The 22,938-nt window shown below is 45.0% G+C and overlaps 1 protein-coding gene across 5 annotated transcripts in view; it reads left to right on the top strand.

Annotated features, from left to right (window-relative positions):
* DUSP16 (dual specificity phosphatase 16) overlaps positions 1-22,938 on the top strand; it is a 402,719-nt gene that overhangs the window by 111,477 nt on the left and 268,304 nt on the right. Inside the window, exon 1 of one of the 5 annotated variants that reach the window (XM_085652101.1) lies at positions 17,317-17,433. The exons of the other annotated variants lie outside the window; for them this stretch is intronic. The gene's annotated coding sequence lies outside the window, so the exon portion shown is untranslated. Of the gene's footprint in view, positions 1-17,316; positions 17,434-22,938 lie in introns of those variants that run through there. 5 annotated transcript variants of the gene reach the window in all.

Below are 22,938 nucleotides of genomic sequence, written 5' to 3'. Positions count from 1 at the left end.
GGTGTGGTATGGTATGGTATGATGGGTTGGGGTGTGGTATGGTATGGGTTGTGGTGTGGTATGATGGGTTGGGTTGGGGTGTGGTATGATGGGTTGGGTTGGGGTGTGGTATGATGGGTTGGGTTGGGGTGTGGTGTGGTGTGGTATGGTATGGTATGGTATGGTATGATGGGTTGGGTTGGGTTGGGGTGTGGTGTGGTATGGTATGATGGGTTGGGGTGTGGTGTGGTATGGTATGATGGGTTGGGTTGGGGTGTGGTGTGGTATGGTATGATGGGTTGGGTTGGGGTGTGGTATGGTATGATGGGTTGGGGTGTGGTGTGGTGTGGTATGGTATGATGGGTTGGGTTGTGGTGTGGTATGGTATGATGGGTTGGGTTGGGGTGTGGTGTGGTATGGTATGATGGGTTGGGTTGGGGTGTGGTGTGGTATGGTATGATGGGTTGGGTTGGGGTGTGGTATGGTATGATGGGTTGGGGTGTGGTGTGGTGTGGTATGGTATGATGGGTTGGGGTGTGGTGTGGTATGGTATGGTATGATGGGTTGGGGTGTGGTGTGGTATGATGGGTTGGGGTGTGGTGTGGTATGATGGGTTGGGGTGTGGTGTGGTATGATGGGTTGGGGTGTGGTGTGGTATGGTATGGTATGATGGGTTGGGGTGTGGTGTGGTGTGGTATGGTATGGTATGGTATGATGGGTTGGGTTGGGGTGTGGTGTGTAATGGTATGGTATGATGGGTTGGGGTGTGGTATGGTATGGTATGATGGGTTGGGGTGTGGTGTGGTATGGTATGATGGGTTGGGGTGTGGTGTGGTATGGTATGATGGGTTGGGGTGTGGTGTGGTGTGGTATGGTATGATGGGTTGGGGTGTGGTATGGTATGGTATGATGGGTTGGGGTGTGGTATGGTATGGTATGATGGGTTGGGGTGTGGTATGGTATGATGGGTTGGGGTGTGGTATGATGGGTTGGGGTGTGGTATGATGGGTTGGGGTGTGGTATGGTATGATGGGTTGGGGTGTGGTATGGTATGATGGGTTGGGGTGTGGTATGGTATGATGGGTTGGGGTGTGGTATGGTATGATGGGTTGGGGTGTGGTATGGTATGGTATGGTATGATGGGTTGGGGTGTGGTATGGTATGATGGGTTGGGGTGTGGTATGGTATGATGGGTTGGGGTGTGGTATGGTATGGTATGATGGGTTGGGGTGTGGTATGGTATGGTATGGTATGATGGGTTGGGGTATGGTATGGTATGATGGGTTGGGGTGTGGTATGGTATGATGGGTTGGGGTGTGGTATGGTATGGTATGATGGGTTGGGGTGTGGTATGGTATGATGGGTTGGGGTGTGGTATGGTATGGTATGATGGGTTGGGGTGTGGTATGGTATGATGGGTTGGGGTGTGGTATGGTATGGTATGGTATGATGGGTTGGGGTGTGGTATGGTATGGTATGATGGGTTGGGGTGTGGTATGGTATGATGGTATGATGGGTTGGGGTGTGGTATGGTATGATGGTATGATGGGTTGGGGTGTGGTATGGTATGGTATGATGGGTTGGGGTGTGGTATGGTATGGTATGGTATGATGGGTTGGGGTGTGGTATGGTATGATGGTATGATGGGTTGGGGTGTGGTATGGTATGGTATGATGGGTTGGGGTGTGGTATGGTATGATGGGTTGGGGTGTGGTATGGTATGATGGGTTGGGGTGTGGTATGGTATGATGGGTTGGGGTGTGGTATGGTATGATGGGTTGGGGTGTGGTATGGTATGATGGGTTGGGGTGTGGTATGGTATGATGGGTTGGGGTGTGGTATGGTATGATGGGTTGGGGTGTGGTATGGTATGATGGGTTGGGGTGTGGTATGGTATGATGGGTTGGGGTGTGGTATGGTATGGTATGATGGGTTGGGGTGTGGTATGGTATGGTATGATGGGTTGGGGTGTGGTATGGTATGGTATGATGGGTTGGGGTGTGGTATGGTATGATGGGTTGGGTGTGGTATGGTATGGTATGGTGGGTTGGGGTGTGGTGTGGTATGGTATGGCATGGTATGATGGGTTGGGGTGTGGTATGGTATGGTATGGTATGATGGGTTGGGGTGTGGTGTGGTATGGTATGATGGGTTGGGGTGTGGTATGGTATGGTATGGGTTGTGGTGTGGTATGATGGGTTGGGTTGGGGTGTGGTGTGGTGTGGTATGGTATGGTATGATGGGTTGGGTTGGGGTGTGGTGTGGTATGGTATGATGGGTTGGGTTGGGGTGTGGTGTGGTATGGTATGGTATGATGGGTTGGGTTGGGGTGTGGTGTGGTATGGTATGATGGGTTGGGTTGGGTTGGGGTGTGGTGTGGTATGGTATGGTATGATGGGTTGGGTTGGGGTGTGGTATGGTATGGTATGATGGGTTGGGGTGTGGTGTGGTATGGTATGGTATGATGGGTTGGGGTGTGGTGTGGTATGGTATGATGGGTTGGGGTGTGGTGTGGTATGATGGGTTGGGGTGTGGTGTGGTATGGTATGATGGGTTGGGGTGTGGTGTGGTGTGGTATGGTTTGGTTTGGTATGGTATGATGGGTTGGGGTGTGGTATGGTATGATGGGTTGGGGTGTGGTATGGTATGGTATGGTATGATGGGTTGGGGTGTGGTGTGGTATGGCATGGTATGATGGGTTGGGGTGTGGTGTGGTATGGTATGGCATGGTATGATGGGTTGGGGTGGGGTGTGGTGTGGTATGGTATGGCATGGTATGATGGGTTGGGGTGTGGTATGGTATGGTATGGTATGGTATGATGGGTTGGGGTGTGGTATGGTATGATGGGTTGGGGTGTGGTATGGTATGGTATGATGGGTTGGGGTGTGGTATGGTATGGTATGATGGGTTGGGGTGTGGTATGGTATGGTATGATGGGTTGGGGTGTGGTGTGGTATGGTATGATGGGTTGGGTTGGGGTGTGGTATGGTATGATGGGATGGGTTGGGGTGTGGTATGGTATGGTATGGTATGATGGGTTGGGGTGTGGTGTGGTGTGGTATGGTATGGTATGATGGGTTGGGGTGTGGTATGGTATGGTATGGGTTGTGGTGTGGTATGATGGGTTGGGTTGGGGTGTGGTGTGGTGTGGTGTGGTGTGGTGTGGTGTGGTGTGGTATGGTATGGTATGATGGGTTGGGTTGGGTTGGGGTGTGGTGTGGTATGGTATGATGGGTTGGGTTGGGGTGTGGTATGGTATGGTATGATGGGTTGGGGTGTGGTGTGGTATGGTATGGTATGATGGGTTGGGGTGTGGTGTGGTGTGGTATGGTATGGTATGGGTTGTGGTGTGGTGTGGTATGATGGGTTGGGTTGGGGTGTGGTGTGGTGTGGTGTGGTGTGGTGTGGTGTGGTATGGTATGGTATGGTATGATGGGTTGGGTTGGGGTGTAGTGTGGTATGGTATGATGGGTTGGGTTGGGGTGTAGTGTGGTATGGTATGATGGGTTGGGTTGGGGTGTAGTGTGGTATGGTATGATGGGTTGGGTTGGGGTGTGGTGTGGTATGGTATGATGGGTTGGGTTGGGGTGTGGTGTGGTATGGTATGATGGGTTGGGGTGTGGTGTGGTATGGTATGATGGGTTGGGGTGTGGTATGGTATGGTATGGTATGATGGGTTGGGGTGTGGTATGGTATGATGGGTTGGGGTGTGGTGTGGTATGATGGGTTGTGGTGTGGTATGGTATGGTATGATGGGTTGGGGTGTGGTGTGGTATGGTATGATGGGTTGGGTTGGGGTGTGGTGTGGTATGGTATGATGGGTTGGGGTGTGGTGTGGTGTGGTATGGTATGATGGGTTGGGGTGTGGTATGGTATGGTATGGTATGATGGGTTGGGTTGGGGTGTGGTATGGTATGGTATGGTATGGTATGATGGGTTGGGGTGTGGTATGGTATGATGGGTTGGGGTGTGGTATGGTATGATGGGTTGGGGTGTGGTGTGGTATGATGGGTTGGGGTGTGGTGTGGTGTGGTATGGTATGGTATGGTATGATGGGTTGGGGTGTGGTGTGGTGTGGTATGGTATGGTATGATGGGTTGGGGTGTGGTGTGGTGTGGTATGGTATGGTATGGTATGATGGGTTGGGGTGTGGTGTGGTATGGTATGATGGGTTGGGGTGTGGTATGGTATGGTATGGTATGATGGGATGGGTTGGGGTGTGGTGTGGTATGGTATGGTATGATGGGTTGGGGTGTGGTGTGGTATGGTATGGTATGGTTTGGTATGGTATGGTATGATGGGTTGGGTTGGGGTGGGGTGTGGTATGGTATGATGGGTTGGGGTGTGGTATGGTATGGTATGATGGGTTGGGGTGTGGTGTGGTATGGTATGGCATGGTATGATGGGTTGGGGTGTGGTGTGGTGTGGTATGGTATGGCATGGTATGATGGGTTGGGGTGTGGTGTGGTATGGTATGGCATGGTATGATGGGTTGGGGTGTGGTGTGGTATGGTATGGCATGGTATGATGGGTTGGGGTGTGGTATGGTATGGTATGGCATGGTATGATGGGTTGGGTTGGGGTGTGGTGTGGTATGGCATGGCATGGCATGGCATGATGGGTTGGGGTGTGGTGTGGTGTGGTATGGCATGGTATGATGGGTTGGGGTGTGGTGTGGTATGGTATGATGGGTTGGGGTGTGGTATGGTATGGTATGGTATGATGGGTTGGGTGTGGTATGGTATGATGGGTTGGGTGTGGTATGGTATGATGGGTTGGGGTGTGGTGTGGTATGGTATGATGGGATGGGATGGGTTGGGGTGTGGTATGGTATGGTATGATGGGTTGGGGTGTGGTGTGGTATGGTATGATGGGTTGGGTTGGGGTGTGGTATGGTATGGGTTGTGGTGTGGTATGATGGGTTGGGTTGGGGTGTGGTGTGGTGTGGTGTGGTGTGGTATGGTATGGTATGGTATGGTATGGTATGGTATGATGGGTTGGGTTGGGGTGTGGTGTGGTGTGGTATGATGGGTTGGGGTGTGGTGTGGTATGGTATGATGGGTTGGGTTGGGGTGTGGTGTGGTATGGTATGGTATGATGGGTTGGGTTGGGGTGTGGTATGGTATGGTATGATGGGTTGGGGTGTGGTGTGGTGTGGTGTGGTATGGTATGATGGGTTGGGGTGTGGTGTGGTGTGGTATGATGGGTTGGGGTGTGGTGTGGTATGATGGGTTGGGGTGTGGTGTGGTATGGTATGGTATGGTATGATGGGTTGGGGTGTGGTATGGTATGGTATGGTATGGTATGATGGGTTGGGGTGTGGTGTGGTATGGTATGGTATGATGGGTTGGGGTGTGGTGTGGTATGGTATGGTATGATGGGTTGGGGTGTGGTGTGGTATGGTATGGTATGATGGGTTGGGGTGGGGTGTGGTATGGTATGATGGGTTGGGGTGTGGTATGGTATGGTATGATGGGTTGGGGTGTGGTGTGGTATGGTATGGCATGGTATGATGGGTTGGGGTGTGGTGTGGTATGGTATGGCATGGTATGATGGGTTGGGGTGTGGTATGGTATGGTATGGCATGGTATGATGGGTTGGGTTGGGGTGTGGTGTGGTATGGTATGGCATGGCATGATGGGTTGGGGTGTGGTATGGCATGATGGGTTGGGGTGTGGTATGGTATGGTACGATGGGTTGGGGTGTGGTACGATGGGTTGGGGTGTGGTACGATGGGTTGGGGTACGATGGGTTGGGTTTGGATGGGTTGGGATGGGGTACGATGGGTTGGGATATGATGTGATAGGATGGGACATAGGCTGGGATTTAAAAGAATTGAATATGATATGATATGATGGGATGGGATGGGATGGGATGGGATTCGATGGGATGGAATGTGATGGGATTGAATATGATAATATGGGATGTGGTATGATGGGATATGGTATGATGTACTGCCTAAAACACGCCTGCCGTATTGGGCAATGCCCTCTCCGATATGATGGGATAGGCATTGCAAAATAACAAATGTGAAGTTTTGGTTTTTAGGGCATATTTGTGTTTCAAGTTGCTGTTAAGTGAGAGTGACGCATTTTGCCAAGGTACAGCACCAAGAGAGGTTCAGCAATACTGCATTAGCTGTGTGCGTAAAACTCATTTGCATCCTCTTCCTTAAAAGCAGGAGAAGCAAGACATTGAGTTTGGTAACATTTATTGTGTGAAAGTTTTGATACGTTGTGTGACCAGATGATAATCGGTCACACAACTCATTTGCAAACAAAATTTGTTATTGTTGATGCAGTTCTTTTGTAGGGTGATCCATTGAGTTAGTGGTGGTCAAGACTGCCTTCTCTCTGCATCTCTGCCTGTGCTGCTCCTTAGGTTTCCCCCTCCCTCTCGCATTATATTTGAAGCCAAGGACAAACATCTGGCTTGAATCATTTTGGAGGAAGGAGAGGGGGTGACTTTTAGCTGTGCCTGGACCAAGTCAGTTCTAACAGGTCAGACTATGACTCGGAGGAGCAACACCTACTCAGAGGAATGGACAAAATACTGCTTAACTTCCACAGAAAAGATTGACTGCCAGTGTATGTCCCATTCCTATTCTTTCTGTTGCAGGAAATAAACTGCTCGAGAACATTACAGATTGTGAGAAGGACAGTTTTCCTATGAAATCGATTGCCATGGGACCCTGAGTGAAAAATGCAATTTCAGCTGATTTGTTAAGGTTTGGGGTCAAGTTTGAATTTGAGTCATCTGTCCCATGCTCTGAATATAAGGTGCCTCTTGCAGCCTTTCCCGTATTCACCTTCTACTACAATGAGCTCTGCACACCTATCCAGAGAAAAGCGGAGATCAGATGCTGAATTCTTGGCTGATTTCCTTTTTAGGGCTAAGGACTGTACCCATGGACTGAGAGAGAAATTCTGCTACTGTTGCTTAAGGAATCCAGGTGGTGTACTGCTCGGTTGTAGAGAACTTATTCTGTTGAGCTCGAGCCCCAGTTCAGAGTTTAGAACCTTGCTGTGAGATGGTCAGAGAAGCCCAGCCTGCTAAGATTGTGAGCTTGCAGCAGTTGCCGAGTCCAACCTGCAACTTCTCGTAAAGCAGCATCCGAAGCCTATGTGAATTCCACTGGTCTGCATGAGACTTGCAGTGTAACACTAAGAGACCCATGCAGCATTGCATTGCCTTTCACCTTGCCGCGCTGATAGTTTGAGGATTCAATTTCTGCACCATGGATTGACTTGCATTCCTTCTTCAGTGGACATTGATATTCATGTGAGGCCTCTGTGCTTGCGGCCCATCACCTTGCATCGTTTCTTCAGTTGACATTGGTAACTGCTTTAGATTTGTGTGCCTACATCCCCTTGCATCTTTTCTTAATTTGAAATTGATGCCCGTGTGAGATGCTAGAGATGCACCACTTTCATTCCCACTGTAACCTTCCCCCTGTTGAGCCATCACCGAGCACCCCATGTACCGCTGCCCTACAATGATGGCTCACAGTTTACTGATGGACCCTGAAACTTGCCGTTCTTTCCCCAAGCATATGGCGGCTCCAGACCGAGCGACCTCTTCCATCCAAGTTAGGCAGCCAGCCCAATCTCCAACGTGGCTTCTGTCTAGCTATGTTGGAAACAAATTACCAGCATTAAAGGAAGGTACTGAACTGTTTCAAAAAAATGCTCTGTAAGAGGACATTAGTAATTGGGTAAGGAAAAGGATTGACTCAGCTTATGTGGCACATAGATTAAGCTAAACAGTAACAAAAAGTTACTGCTTTCAGAGAAATTGTTAAAGCCATACAACTTATGAAAGTTACTGGAGATATCTCCTTATTGATAACAAGTCCTATATCTTTAACAAAAGTATTACATTGGGTCTTTGTTTTGTGTATCGCTACCTGTGCTGCCTGTATTAGATGTTCTTCCCCACACCACTATCCAAGATTGCGCATTTACTGTTCGACTTTACTGCACCTGAACCTGACATGGTATTTGGCACTTCAGAAGCTTCTACTAGTACCTGGCCCCTTTGTTGCCTTGTTGCGAGTCACAGAGTTCCCTAAGAACTGGCATAACTGAGTCAACTATGGGTTTGACACTTCACAGATTCGGCGTGGTAGGCAGGTTTGTACCCCTAATAACAATGGATCCTGACAGAGCCTCCATTTTTTGAGCATTGTAAAGAAGAGCAGACTTGGTAGCCTTCTCTAAGGCAAAATAACTTATAACCTGTGACTTTTAAGGGGAATAGAGATATTTGCCCATGTGGATCAACTGCCCTGTCTCTTCAGCCTGCAGATGCCCCGTCTGATGGGTCTCTTAAGTGGGATACATTGTATCATTCCCTTTTTGTAAAATATCCTTGTTTAATCCGGCAGAGAAGCTTGGGAATAACATTATGTAGAACCCTACATCAATAGCTTTGTATAAATAGTGTGAGGCACAGTGTAGCCTGAATTTTTAATATGTTTGTACTCGGTATGTCTTGTTGAACGTTAGTTGAAGGTAGGCTTTTACTCCTGCCACTGTACTTCTGTGACTCGGATCGTGTGTTAGGTGAAGGCTTTCTAGGCACTTGTAAAACAGACTCAAAATATGTCAAAACAAATCTTTCATTTCTGTTGTCTAGGGTCTAGTATCACGGCGAGTGTCACAAAGGGGTTTTACTGATCATCCCCCTGTAGCTAGGCGCATTCGGGACGCAGGTGTCCCCCAAGGTATTCAGTTTGATGCTTCCATTGCTATGGGCTCCTATATGCAGGTGTCTCCCTGGGTGTAGATTCTCCTTAACTAGGCCCTAGGTCTTTCAGGCTGTTAACTATCTATTCCCAGGACCCGGCTACCTCAAACGAAAAAACTCCCTCTTTAAGCTTCTCTGAGCCGCACTCCCCCCTCATATCCTGCCCACCTCTCCAATTCTTTTTTCCATATTGGTATTCAGATTTCCCCCTTCCCCGGGGTCTTTTAGTTTCTCGTGATATGTCATTCTGTCTGATGCCCATGAGTTTATTGTTCTACATATAGAACTATCATATCTGTTAACCTATTATAATTGTTGACCTAGCTATTTTCTTTATTGTGTATTTTCCAGAATCTTCTGTACATTTGTTTTTTTGCAGGTACTGCTAGTGAATCCTTCATTTCATGACGACTCCTAGGATCACTGGACGGTTTTGTATACTTGCATATACTTGCATACACCGGTTTGTTTTTTGATTGAGCACATTGAGCAGCAGCACTGATTTTTAGGTCCAGAAGAAAGCCGCAGCACATCTACTGAGTGTTAAGAGGCTGAAACATGTCAACCTTTTTTTGACACCAAAAGCAGGTTTTTTTTGTTTTTTTTCCTGCAGTGCCCTGTTTTTAATCCTGGCCCAGGGATGCAAGAGTGAAGTCATTTGCGGACTCTCTAGCTAGTTTTAATCTTCATTTTCACATTGCCCTGCTGCCCTCACTACCCCTAGCTCAACATTTGGGCATTTAGTATACTTCACTCTCAACAAAAACATTCCTGTGCTCCTCCTTTTCAGTGAGGGGGTTGCAGCCCATACCCTGACTAGGCTTCACGGTACGAGGTTACCAATGATGAAGCATGCCACCTATGGCGGGTGAGGGAATTAGTCATTTTAAAGGGATATTCCACGACTGCTAGGTCTTCAGCTACGATAGCTACCTCTACAGGCCCATGGGTTTCTTTTTTGTGGTTCATCTGTGAATGACACCTTGTATGGTACTCCCCTTAAGGTCACGTGAGACAGGCTTGCGGGTTACCAACCTCAGACACTCAAACACTCACCTGGGCCCATTAAACACACATTCACATAGGCTAGTAAATTCTGCTGGGGGTCAATTTTTATAGATGCTTTATAGGATTAGTTACCTGACATATTTTAACTAATCATTCACCGATCAAAAAGTTATTTCCTTTGGTCAATTAACCTATTAGTTGTATTTAGTTTATGGCGATATGACATAAAGTTTATATTTCTTACTCTTTGAAATAACCACAGACTCTGGAAAAGTTTAAATGTTTTATCTAGTTAAGTTCATGTGAGCCAAAATCAATAATACATTACGAACTCCGTTTCTCCAAGGAAGGAAAGTCAATTATTTCAATAATCAGTCACCTATTTAGAACGAAGTTTCACAATGACAGTACTCTGGAAAAGAGAGGATAGAGAGAGCAGTACAATGACATACTACACAGAAGTATATCTACCTAGAATGGTGTGGAAACCAACCCCTTGGCCAAGGAGTTGGAAGGGTCCCCTGGGAAAGATCAGGTGACAAAGACTTCAGGACAGGTTTCAGGACAGGATAGATTACCTCTTCTAGATCCGACCCCTGCGTCGCACCCCTCTCCGACACTATCTTCCTCCGCGATAATTTTCTAAGTATGTGCCTTCTCGATTCTTCCGCGATCTTCTAAGTAATTGGCTTAAGTTCTAAGTCTGCAAATCGATTCTTCTTCAGCATTAGTTCCGCTCTCGGACAGCATCCCAGTCTCTCAGCATCACTTTGTGTGTTCTAACTAACTAATCTACTTCAATTATACCTTTCTATGCTCATGTACCACCCATTAATGTTTCAACTTTATGAAACTCCTAATTGTGATTGGACAAACAAGGGGGGATGATCATCACACCATGCTAAGTTTTAATAATTTTCTTTGATTCTTTGTTTAGTGTTCCTGCCCCTTAATTCTTACTCCCAAGCTTTATTTTCCACCTGTATTCACATCTTTATCAGGAAAAAAAGTATACATATGACATTCATCTCCGTTCAACGTGCAGGATGTCCATCAGTTTCCCAGGACATGTAGCGAAGATGGCCTTGGACGGGTTTCAAGAAACTACATCATGGCTTCTGGCTTATTACAGCGCCTGCGTGAAAGTCACGTGTGGTATAGGCTTCAGTCCCTCTCGGTGGCCCAAATACGAACTAATAGAGAGGTCAAAGAGAAACACATTAAAATCAAAATAAAATGATTTCACTGTATACCACCTATCTCTACTCTAATCCCATTTACTCATAATAACTCTCCCTGCATTAGCATTTAGTAAATAGCTTGTTTTAGTTTCAGCAAAGCAAATGCTTAGCATGTGAGCTTTCAAGCAGCCATTTTAAATACGATTGCGCAGGTGCAGAATTTTCTCTCCAAGCGAAAGAACGTCATTCTGCGTAGATGCAGTTGGCGCATAATCGACCGTGCCCATCTTACAAGGAGTCACTATGTATTGACAAATTAGAGTCAATACTGGATACTCTGGACCCGGAAACGAGTACGATTATATGTGGGGACATGAACTGCAATTTTGAGCCCATCGTTGGAATGAATAATTTGTATGAGGATGAAGATAATGTTAATGGTATACCATCCTTATCTAGTAATGGGGTGGTTGCTGGCACTGCCCTAGCTTTTCAAATCACAAGGGTACTGGTAAGCCATGGACTGAGGGCATGCAATGGGCGTCTTCCATCTGATAGTCCCAAGGCACCTACTTTTTCGAGACGTAATTGTCAAAGTATATTTGACTATGTTATTGTTTCCGTGGACCTGTGGCCATATACAAAAGACCTGATGGTCAAAGTAAGATCTGATAGTGATCATCACTCCCTCGAAATTAGTTTTGTAAAGAGCTTAATAATGGGTCTGGAAGCCAAAGAGGGAGGTTACCAACTAGCCCCAGATAATGTCATGTTAAACAACAATCGACGGTCTGTTAAATGGGCATATATCCTGGAACAAGAAGATTTAGTGGTAAATATTTATAGCTGCCTTACCAATATATTCGATACCTATAATCCCTCTAAAAGCGAACCTGGTCAATTTCTTAAACTACATAAAGAGTTCTTTAAAGAATTATTAGAACTTATGACTAAAAGACCAAAAAAAGGAACGGGTGCTGTGAATTTACAGCCTATAGGTAAACCATGGTTTAATAAAGAATGCCGAACAGCAAAATCAGCTTTGATTGATTCGGTTAAAACCAAAAATTCTCTGGCAGCTAAAGAAAGTAGGAAATTATACAATAAGGTGCTGGTCAACGCAAAGTATTCATGGGACGAGGAATTATGGTCCTGTATGCTGATGGCAGCTAAAATGAAGGACCAAAAGTTATTCTGGGAAACAGCGGCCAAGGGTAACAAAAGGGAGAAGGGCTCGAGAGGTTTTCCTTGACGAGGCAACTTGGATAGACCATTTCACGAATTTGTATGCCGCTCAAGGGGCTGAAAGTGCAGTGCAGGAAGAGTATGCTTTGTCGCCCGTAGAGGCCGAACTCACACATATAGTTTTTGACCTACAGGAAACAGAATTAGCTATTAATTCAGTCAAATACGGGAAAGCTCCAGGGCTGGACAAAGTACCAGGTGACCTATTCAAGCATGAATTGGACGTCTGGGTACCATACCTTAATCATTTGTGCAATACTGTTGCGGCTGGGGAAGCAATTCCGGACACATGGAATGGAGCGGAAATTATTACTGTTTTTAAAAAGGGCGATAGAAGCAATCCTGCTAACTATCGCCCTATAAGCCTTTTAGACATAACCCAAAAAATGTATGCTAGGCATATATTAAATCGTATTAATACATGGTTGGAAGATGAATTAATTTTAACGAAATATCAAGCCGGGTTCAGAGTAAAAACAGGAACCATTGATCAAGTCCTAAGGCTCTGTTGCTTGTATTGGAAATATGTCACCCTTCGCAAAGGCCACTTGTATGTGGCATTTGTTGATTTACGTGCGGCATTTGACCTTATCCCCCGAGAACTTTTGTGGGAATCATTGAAAACCCAGGGACTCCCAGTAGATCTATTAAAATTGGTTATTCGATTACACACGGACAATTATGCCAAGGTTAGGTGGGGTCCAACTGGGGAACTTACAAAAGCTATTCCAATAAAGAGGGGAGTACGCCAGGGGTGTGTACTGGCCCCGACTTTATTCTCCCTGTTTGTTAATGATATTCCGTCTTATATGGAGTGCAGTGATAATGATTCGCCAAGACTGGGGGGCGAACGGGTCTCGTCCCTTCTGTTCGCAGATGATACCATTCTCATTTCCCAAACACCACGGGGCCTTCAAAATTCATTAGATAGGTTTCAGTCCTACTGTTCCTCGAAAGGCTTATAAATTAATGCTAAAAAAACGAAATATATGGCACTGAGCCCACATAAAAATTTTAAGAAAAATCTAATGTTAAATGGACAGAAGCTTGATTATGTAGAGAATTGTATTTATTTAGGTGTCTCTATAGACTCATCTTTAGCATGGAGATCACAGCTAGAAAGGACCAAGATGTCTTCAAACAAAACTGTCTCCCAATTCTCAAGAGACATAAAAAATGCTTGAACAAGGCAGTAACTCCTGCCCTAGAGATTTTCAAGTATAAAGTTCAACTAGCGGTATTATATGGGGCAGAACTATGGGGACCCACATGTAGAAGTACATTTGAAAGTCTTGAGAACAAGTTCCTTAGTGGGTTGCTAAAACTATCTACTAATACCCCATTGACACCCCTCTTTCTGGATCTAAACATGAAACGAACAGATCAACATGCAATATTAAGACCATTATTGCTGTGGGTCAGACTGTGGACGACTCCAGAATTACTTGACTATAAGAAAGGCCTGAAAGAAGTTATGGATCTCGATAGTTGCAACAAAGTTTATTGGTTCAAGCATGTTAGAACTTGGCTGGGCATGATTGGATTAGCCCATTTTTGGAATGATCCTGAGGCTATGAACTCGTGCTCTAGGAAAATTGTTAAATTATCTTTTTGGTCATATGTGAGCTACGAGTCAGTGTACATAAAAATCCATGGACCACTAACTGAAATTTTTTTATTGTTTAAAGATGTAGCATCTTTTGAACCTTTTCTAGACGAGATTCATCCGCCGTTATCAAAAACTTTGTACCTAAAATTTAGATATGATACACTTGGAACGAAGGCGCTTGAAAAAAGCTGGGCAAAATCAAGTAGTGATCTTTGTATTTCATGTACTCATGATACTAAGGAAGATGATCTTCATATACTTTTATTTTGCTCCAGCTATGTAATACCAAGGAAAAAGTGGATAGTGCCGCTTTGTCTTAAAATTGGTTTGAGATCCTATAAGGAGGCTGGCAGAATTTTAAAAACTGATACTAGCCAGGTGATAGTTTTTGGAGTCAGTAGATTTCTTCTCGCTGTTAATTTTATTAGAACAAAGTTGGGCCTACATTTTTAATAAAAAAAACAAAAATTTAAAAAAATACATAAATGCACAACTATTGTTCATTAAATATCTCCAAAATGACTAGGACAATCAAATACTTAAATCGCATGTCTAATTACCCAACCAGGAGGAGGAGGATGTTGTTTTTATAATTTTTTTTAATTTTTTTTTCTCCTTATTAAAAAAAAAAAAAAAAAAACTATGTCCTAGCGGTTAGTGATTTAATACTATTTTAATAGCTCTTAAATTGTATTTATTATCAATTGTACTATTAACTATTGAAAAATTTTCGCCCAGGCAAATTGTGCTAGATAAAGAATTTTGTAACTAGATATTGTGTACTCGGACGCAATGGATATATATAAATAGGTTAGCTTAATTGACCCTGTTATTCTTTTCTGAGCTAGAAAATGTTAAATTGTAAGAGAAACAAATGTTTTTTATTGTATCTTTTATGATGCTAATGCGTCGAAATAAAGATTTAAATGAAAAATGATTGGACAAACAAGGGGGGATGATCATCACACCATGCTAAGTTTTAATAATTGTCTTTGATTCTTTGTTTAGTGTTCCTGCCCCTTAATTCTTACTCCCAAGCTTTATTTCCCACCTGTATTCACATCTTTATCAGGAAAAAAAGTATACATATGACATTCATCTCCGTTCAATGTGCAGGATGTCCATCAGTTTCCCAGGACATGTAGCGAAGATGGCCTTGGACGGGTTTCAAGAAACTACATCATGGCTTCTGGCTTATTACAGCGCCTGCGTGAAAGTCACATGTGGTATAGGCTTCAGTCCCTCTCGGTGGCCCAAATACGAACTAATAGAGAGGTCAAAGAGAAACACATTAAAATCAAAATAAAATGATTTCACTGTATACCACCTATCTCTACTCTAATCCCATTTACTCATAATAACTCTCCCTGCATTAGCATTTAGTAAATAGCTTGTTTTAGTTTCAGCAAAGCAAATGCTTAGCATGTGAGCTTTCAAGCAGCCATTTTAAATACGATTGCGCAGGTGCAGAATTTTCTCTCCAAGCGAACGAACGTCATTCTGCGTAGATGCAGTTGGCGCATGCGCAGTACATTTTCTCGCGTTAGCAGCCATTTTAAGTTCCACTCGTGTTACTCGTTAGTAAAACACATAGGCAAGCTTCATCTTACTAGAATATGTAATGTAGTGCATATTAATTTCACAAAACAAAGTTAGTATGACGTTATGAGTTATATGAGACGGTTGCTTCCGAGCAAGTCTCTTTTATACGAGTCCATTCTCCATCACTATAAGTAACACAGAATGGTTATGAGTCAGCATAGTGAAGTAGTTGTATGGAAGATGGGTGGAAAAGAATAAAGGATACTCATCAAAGGTATGGAAAAATATTTAATTTAGTGAATGGTTTGTAGAGTATGAAGGTGGAGGAAGATTTATGGATCTGAGTGACGAAACCTTAGAGAGTACGTAAACGAGAGAGTCAACTTTCTTCTCCTTTAGAAGTTGTAGAAGTTCTTCGCAATGCAGTATGGTTGAGTGACAGTACGGTTTGGAATTTGAAAAGAATTGCAATTCTAAAGGGGAATCAGATGTGTACAAGAGGGAAAGCTTCAATGTTGAGTCTGGTAAAAAAAAAAATTTGGGGGCTCGGATGAGACAATTGCAGGCAGGATGGTGAGGTGAGGTGAGTGGAGAATGTGAGGATGCTGGTGTTGTAGAGAATGAGGACTTTCAGCAAGGGAACCTGAAGGGGCGTTTGATTGATAACTAGTGATTGGTTGATTGATAATGGTTCTATTGGTATACGAGAAGTGGAGAGTAAGGAGTTTGAGAAGAAGTCTGTGGAGGAGTATGAAGACCAAAATAAGCGAATCGGAAGGAAACCTGGTTGGCTTTCTGATTTTGTGTGTGATGAAAAGTGAAACTTTCCCTTGTACCATTTTGTATTCTGTGCGCAAAGGCCTTTTGGCTACTTTGTCACACCGGCCCTCCCTCGCATGATGGTCTGACCTCAAGAGCGCGCAGCTAATAGTACCCCTGATGGGCGACACAGTGCACCCCCCTTTCCCTGGGTTTTTTGACCCTCCAGTTAGTTCGTAGTTACTCAATGGCCGCATTTCCATAGCCTCTGCGACGCCCCTCACAGGGGGTTCAGTCACATTACACGGCATCCCTGCCGCGAAGCGATCAGGGCGCACTCCAGTAGGGCACACTCAGAGGCTGGACCAGGGCACACATCTGCAGCCCCACTCAGAATAGCGATGAACGGCCTGAGGGGTCGAGAGGCCGCTGGATTGTACGAACTGCGACTGGGCGCGCTCGAAATGTGAATTTCTGTGATAATGATGCTATAGCATGTGCATACGTGTTTTCTTATCTATAAATGCCAATAAAGAAAGTTTTTTTTAAAAAAAGGCCTTTTGGCTACTTTGTGTTAGTTCCTTCTATTTAATTGTATTCCATGCCTTCTGTGGGTTTTTTTTAGGTTCTTGATTTATTATTTTGTAAGCAAAGATATGTAATGTATTATTATTATTGTCATGTTAGTGTTCTAGAATGGTTTGTGTATGACCTGGAGAGCAAGTTATTTTCTGCTCTCCTAAGGGTGTTTCAGACTTGGAATAAATCTTCAGAAATTAACTGGTGTGGCGTCACTACTTTAGAATACGCTTTTTCTGTCCATGGTGTACCTTTTATGCATAGGGGCCTGCAAATTCTATGTTACTGCTGATGCCTCTTCGTACTCACTTCCTTGTCTGCCTCTTCTATACAGTGTACATCGCGGTGCGGTTGTGCAGCTCGCAGAGGCCCCTGAGGCGTGGTGCACACTATGTAAAGCTTTTAAATTAATTAAAGTAAATAAAACACCAGTGCTGACTTAAAAGGTGCTGTACATGCAATGGTGAAGCATGCCTGCTATGTTTTAAGGCTTTCCAAACTGCTGTGAAAGCGACTGAGAAAGAGGAGCTGAAGGCGAAGGATCCCTGTCCTTTTCAATGTGCCTTGAGACAGAGGGGAAGGTTTATTCCTGGCTCCAAGGACAGCAGTCTAGAAATAGAATGCTCCCTGGCCCCAGGACTGTTGGCATGCCTCAGCTGGGGATTGCTTCTAATGTGGGTGACTCCTACGCTTGACCGGACTCTTAACAGTGGAAGGAAGGTGACTGACATAGATAGAAAACGTATGCAACTTGCTTCCTCTGCTGCTGGCTATGGCTTCAGGTACTTGTGTTATTCTTTTAGATTCATACATCCTTTTTTACAAGTTGTGTGGCAGTTTGTGACCCTAGCCAGTAACTTCCAGTGCTTTAGGGCATGCAGATACCTGCCTCATTATAGGGCTGCTACAGTCAAACTTAACAATGTCCAGCATTGCTTAGAGACTCCATCTATCTATTTTGGCCATTACTCTTGCATGTAAACCAAAGTAGATCCAATATTCGCTTCTTCAAGCCGAATCCTGCGGCTGTGCGGGCACTTTAACTCCTAGATTGCGTTTCTGTGGGGTTCCTCTGGTGAATCAAACCGAGGGAGCCTGTCTGACTTTGAATCTTGAGGGGACTTGCATCAGATCTCGCTGTTCTCCCTTCCCCTTGTCCCCTTACCATAAACCATGCCTGAAAGGGATTTGAAATGGCAGTGCCCTCCCTGCTTGGATCAGCCTATTTACTGTACATACACTGATTATTCCCCCAAACTAGAGGAAATTTGCTCCAGAGTAATTTGCTGAATGTTTGGAAAGACGGGGTGTAAAGTTTTACACCCGAAGAATGACTTTCACTGTGGCTGACCTGGTTGTGTTGCTAGCCTAATGTTACCAAGGAATTGTAAACCGTAGAAAACATTTTGCATTATAAAGGTTCCCCTGAGTTTTAAATCTGAACCACTGTTGGCAGGGCAATCATTTTGTTGAAAGGGTCTCGGTGTTTGTGCTGTACGCTAGATGTGTGTTCTGAGCTCCTATTAATTGGGGCCAGTAACTATGGCTTCGATTTGCTGCCTGGTCCTGTTTTATGTAGTGAGAGTACAACGCTCCCTGACTATATCTCTCGGGCACTGTGGCTCATCGTCCTGCGATCTGTTTAAAGACCAGTGTGTTTGTTCTAAGAAGCAATTCAGGGCCCTGCGGGAGCTGCTTGGGGCCAGCTGTGGCCAAACAATGTCATTTAAGGGCCTGTTTTCTTACTGAATATCATTGCTTTAAGTATCTGCCAGGCTTACGAATTAAAAACGGGTGCAGTATACGCTGCATAAAAGGCAAACAATTAATATTTAACTTATTTTCTTGTAAAGTTGCCTCGTGGAATTGACTTCGGGAGTTGAGGATGCAAAGCAGAAACGTAATACCATTACAGACGGTCTTAAAATAGTCTTTGTATAGACCTTCCTGCTGGATAATCAGGCGACTGATAATGCTAGCCTGTGACTTACATGGTACTGTTTTAGAAAGCTGTAGCTGCTTTGTTCAAACTATGCAAACATAATTTCACAGGACCAGCTGTCCTCTGCTCATCTCTCGTTAGCTGACAATACTCCCAGGTGTTGTCATGGGTCAGTACTTCTGAAAGTGTTGGCCTTTTAAATTGTAAATGCATTTATATAGCGCTTACTATCCCTGGCGAGGCATTGAAGTGCTTTTTCGGCGAGTAGCACTCTTCTCCAGAACCCAAGATTAATAGTTGGTAGGTTAGTACAATTTTTTTGGTTTTGGTTTTGCTTGTGTATCAGTGGTGTTAGGAGCGTGCTCTTTATTTCTTGTGTGTTTAGTAGGTTTTGGGTAGGGATAGAATGACAGGAGTGGATTTGAAAAGGGGAAGTAGGAAGTTGTTTTGTAAGGAATGGTCATGTGTGCTTGTCAGTTGGGTGGCATGGCTAAAAGGAGGAGTGAAAGATTGAGAAGGGTGTTTGTGAGCTCATAGTAGTCGGATGGTTTGGGTGAGTCAGAGGGAGTACGATCAGGGTAGCAGCAGTGGAGCTTCTCATAAGGGCCCTTTATATCGCATTGCACTTCAGCTTTGATTTGGCTTCAAATTTAGTGATTTGGCAGACGTTTTTGTTTGGTTCTAGCCTTGCAGCGCAACGCTAGATGGGTGCTAGTCTTTGGACACAGTCTCTAATACTTCACTGCTCAGTATGCTGAACCACATTCAGCTGAATAGCCCACATGAATCCTCTAAAGCCACACGCCTACAGCCACTTGTTTTAATTTAACCTGTTCTGTGACGATACCCATTCACGAGGAAACATCAATTTTAAATGCCACTTTGTAAACAACCTAATATAGCTTACAGTGAAATATAAAGGGATTTGCCCATGATCCAACACTTTGGCTAAGTGATTTTGTGGGCTACCACTTGGAGCAGGCATACTTGAGGATAGCTAGTGCAAGATAGGAAGACTGCAGCAGCAGAAACACTAGCATTATGCATAGCCACCATTAGCAAAACCTCATTAGTTCATAGAAGGAGCAACGCTCACCAGCTGTAGGAGTTCAACAAACCATCATTTATGCTCCAATATGGTTTCCGCTGAGTGGACGACACATGCCAGGGCACAAGGACACATAACATCAGCATTGCAAGAGATGCCATCCATTGTACTGCATATTCACTGAGACAGAGTGGGCAACACATGTGAGGACACTTGAAGTCCTCGGAAGAACATCAGTACTATGACAAAATTTACAATAGTGGGACATGCTTGGACAATGCAGGGAGGCAGGATATCACATGCCCAAAAGATAGCATTCTATTAAATGGGATGAAGTATAACTTTAGTCAGTGGGGTACTCTCAGGAGAGAAAGTGGGGCTCACTAATTGTGTTGTAATAATGATTAAATATGATGACTTTGGATCCTTGGGTGATACATTTTATTTACTCTGGAACTTCCAGTGCTCAGCCTGTCCTGGAGTTCTGTCAGCAGCAGCAGGGCTCCAAGACAAACAGAAGAGCCAGCAGACGTTTGGAGCAAGGCATTCCGCGAACGATGGTGACTTGGCACACAAAGGCATAGCTTAGAATTACAGCTGTAGTTGAACTCGTGTTAAATACAGGGTGTTCACCAGAAGGACCTTAGATATCTGACGGAAACATGAGCAGCACAGCATCGAGCTCGCAACAGGACAAACTTGAGTGCAGCCTGTTGAGTACAGAAAGCGAGACTGATCAGTGTGCGTGGGAGCCAAGATTCTTGAGGCAAAGAAAGCTGGCCCAGAGCATTTTACATTGGCCATGCCTTTCATTCAGAAACCTTTCGGCATGTGTAACATTCCCCATAAAACACGTCCGTGTGCATCATGCATTGTATGCAGCCTTTCATTGGAGACCTGTTTTCTTTCGTGGTAAGTCTAATTTATTGAGTGTGCAGAGCATGTTAATGGTATGTTGGCCGCTTGTGAAGTGCGGCCCCAGACGCTGGGGAGGTTGGTGGGTGGGGGGGGTTTGTGGTCATGGGACAGGGGAATAAGAAACTATGATACTGGCATATCACATTGGCTGGCAGAGTTGTAGTACATATTGAGCAGCCCTCCTTGGGCGCCTGCTTAGCTGGACAGCAGCGTAGGAGCAGAAGAGGGAAGGTGGAGGTATGGGGGAATTCATTCCAGAGGATTAGGAGGCTGATGCCTCCTCCTGGCAGTATCTGCACCCTAACCACAGCCAGCAGCCACTCTGACACCCACTGTGAAGACCATAAGCTGAACAAGGAGACACTGGAAATTAGAGGTCCATCTCCATAAAGATGAAGGATCCCCAAAGAAGCCCGGAGTATCTGGATTTCTTAATGTTTATACTGTGACGGCGCTATACATTTACTGTTCCGGAGACCAGGCTTGCTTTCTGTCACGATTTATAGGGCATCTAGGGACATTTTTAAATTTCGCTTCAATGGTACTCCATTCAGTCCAGAAATGTTGGTATGTTGACCAAGTCAAGCCATCAGCTACCTAAGACCTTCAGTGGCTGCTGCCAAGGGACACCGAAGCACTGCTGCTCCATGCTTGTTGGTTTTGCCCCTGCGAGTGCTGTAATATTAAAGAGTGCAGGTAGACTTTCATCTTTTGGAAACATTAGTTGTCCTTCAAGCCCTGCTGCCCTCCCCCACTCACTCTATCCTCAGCAAACACAATCAGCACATGATAAAATAACTGCACCAACTACAAAGCCATTACAGCCCACTACGGAGCAGCAAGTGCACTGCAACTACAACACATTTCAACTACAACACCACAACAGCAACACAAAAACTGTTACTACAGCTATAACCTGTTTGTCTACAGTGAGTTAAATCATGGTCTCCTATGTTTTTGTCAGACCAAACACACACCATTAAGGTGTGATGACGAAGCCTGGCTTAACCAGATTAGCCGTTACTGGTTGCTATACTGAGTACCATTACATTAGGTAAAGTTAAAAACTACTATTTACTGCATGCACAAACAGCAGAAGTGTGGTATTAAACAATGTAGGAAAAACAAGTTATGAAACATGGGAGCCTGCTTTGCTACTCTACCTTACTACACGCCTTTTCGTTTTCCCTCTTTGTTTTTAGATAGGTGCCCCGGTCCCACCTGAGGCACCCACAGCCATGCACATTGTTGTGGGCCACGGGGAAGCCCCAAGGCCCCTGTGAACCCAGTTGGCTCCCCAGATGCCACCTATGTCAGGTGCCAACCTTGTCATTGAAACCTATGGAATTGGAGCAATCTCTGTTTAACTGTCTGCGCTATGGGGACAGAGCCTTATCAGGCCCATGCGACCCTGGTTATGGGTAGCTGGGGCTGAAGAATGGCTCAGAAAGGGGACCCCATGCACGTTCCTGTCCCCTGATATTAAAGGCGCGCTAACCCCCTGGTAGTGGCCCACCCCATGGCTATTTCCTGAAAATATAGCGTTTAGAAAGTTAAAATGGGAAAATCTTCATAGGTGCATAACTCGGGCCTCATTGGGACGATTTTGAAGATCTTTTGCTCATTAGGTTCTTGTGGCGAGCGTTAGCCATGTGGAACATAGTCAAGGGGCCTCCTGGCCTCTGATGGGCGTTCTTTGTGGGGAGCTAGTTTTACTGGTGCCCTGCCCCAGACTAGAACTCTCCTCATGTTTCTTATGCAACCCTTCTGCTACCAACCAGCAGAACACCATCCTGCTCATACTCCCTAGCCCCTGGCCTCCTAACTGTCTTGCAGGGCGCTTAGTGTGGCAGTGGAGTCCAAATCTTCTCTCTGTTGTCCTCAGGGCTTATGGAGGCCAGCTCCACTGGCCCTGGAGAGACCGATCTGTCTGTGTGAGAAGTTGGCCTGGTATATGCTGTCCTATGCTGTCCACTTATTATAGTGGGCACCTTGCACCAGTCCAAACGACCCTTATTGATGATTAGGTTAAAGACAACCTTTATTGAAAGCTATCCTAGTGGTAGCTATGGAGAGCAGCCTTCAGGCTAAGTCTCGAAGGAATGTAAAGCAGCTTGGTTTACCAGATTATAACCTCCTGAATGACCAAATGAAAGGAGAACCACACAAGGTATATATAAAATATATGTATTTATTACTAAACACTCTCTACTAACCTCTTTATGAGATTAGAGAACATGACACACAACATTAAAGCACTAGAACAACAGTAAATAGCACAATACACAGTAGGCTCCAGGAGGCGACCAAACCATATATTAAGAAAGTGGTATAACAACCCCAACTTGACTAGACACAGTGCCTAGAGCACATAGAATC

The sequence above is a fragment of the Triturus cristatus genome, chromosome 4_1 (assembly GCF_964204655.1).
Source record: "Triturus cristatus chromosome 4_1, aTriCri1.1, whole genome shotgun sequence".
In the NCBI taxonomy this organism is placed as follows: Eukaryota; Metazoa; Chordata; class Amphibia; order Caudata; family Salamandridae; genus Triturus; species Triturus cristatus.
Note: the sequence above shows the minus strand (reverse complement) of the source record. Positions and strands in the feature narration are given on the sequence as shown.